The following is a 1,604-nucleotide window of genomic DNA, read 5'->3' as shown; positions in this document are numbered from 1 at the left end:
AAGCAGTCAAGAAAAGGCATAGGGAACACGGGTGCTGGATGTTGGAGCAGAACTTAAGCATATGACTGAGACTGCATGCTGCATTCTTTTTAAATGTTTTCCTGCTTCCAGTTCAAGCTCAGTGCGTGTCATGTAACCTGACGAAGAGAACAAGTGACAAAGACACCACAAAAACAGACCTGCTAGAAGGTACATCTGCATTTTTTCTGAGCATCAGATCAGTCACAAGTCTTTTTCTTTCTCTCTTGGAAGAAGCACGAGGCGTAGGCTGGATGTTTCGAACAGCGGGATGGCGACGCTTTGCCTACAGACAACCCCAGCTGAGAGCTTTGCAGGGAAGTTGGAATCTCGAGTCCCAGACTGTATTAGCAAAAAGAAGAACAAAGAGAAGTGTCCTGAGAGAGCAAATTTAGCTTGGCGGTTGCAGTCAGTACAATTGTTTGGGATTTCTTCCCCAGCTTTGCTGCCGTGTATCCTGGGACAGAACATACATAGCAGTGACAGAAAGCCCCAGGGGAAGCTGGAGATTAGCATTGGGCCATCTCTTTAGAGCTGGGAATTAATTAAGTAATTATGAAAAAGCAAGCAGGGTGGATGAATTATGCATTAGTCCCGACTAGGACATTTGTGATTGTGTAATCCAATTTGAACCGTCTGACCGTCCCTGTCAACAAGGTAGAATTGACTTCATTGAGTCACGAGAAATCACTCAAACAACGACGAGGCTCTAAAGCTACTCCACACGTAAGCGATGAAGACACCACGGCAAACATTTTTATTTTCAAGATTTCATTATGTTAATCAAAATTAGGAAATCAGGGTGGACTAATTACCATAATAATGAGGATTTAGGAGATAATTATAATCCAAGTAATTGTGTTTGTAGAAGCAGGAGATCATTATTGTATCACTCAACTAATTCTAAGGAGGTAGTTTTAGTTGAGTGATAAACAGGGAAAGAAAACAGAGCGAAGGAGGGTGAGATGACGTAGTATCGCGCGACCCAACGAGACAAATGTGGCGACTTAACTTGGCTGTGCGTGAAACACCCTTGTGCTATCCAAGGCACGTTAAATTGGGATTGGGGTCATCTGGACCCCACAAGACAGTGCGCTGAGCCTTTTTTTTTTCTCTCTGTGATTTTTGATCTACATTGGTGTCCATGGATTACATGAAATCCTCTCCATCTTTATCATGGTAAGGATAACACATCAATGTAAGGGTGGAGTCATCTCCAAGATATCCACAAGATACCACAAGGGGTAGTTGAACAAACATTTTGGTCTTATTTCATTTAACCACCATATTAAAATCAGGCGAAACATTAACAAAATCTGAAAATGTACCACCCCTCCTTCCTCCAAACCCGGCCGTCTTGAAGATTCTCCCGGAGCCGCCTCCTCTCCAGGCGGGGCATCCTCCTCATAGGCGGAGGTGGGCGGCCCCGGATTTGCTCTCTTCCCAACCTCCTGCGGGCTGGGTGAGTGGTTGCCTGGAGCGTGGGGCGGGTCTCTCCTGGGAAGGGTGGATGCTTGGAACTCCTGGGTGGCGTGGGCTGCTCATCTGGGGCTGGGCGTCTCTCCGGCGCCTGCACTCTCCATGCT

The sequence above is a fragment of the Oryzias latipes genome, chromosome 15, assembly GCF_002234675.1.
Source record: "Oryzias latipes chromosome 15, ASM223467v1".
Taxonomy (NCBI): Eukaryota; Metazoa; Chordata; class Actinopteri; order Beloniformes; family Adrianichthyidae; genus Oryzias; species Oryzias latipes.
Note: the sequence above shows the minus strand (reverse complement) of the source record.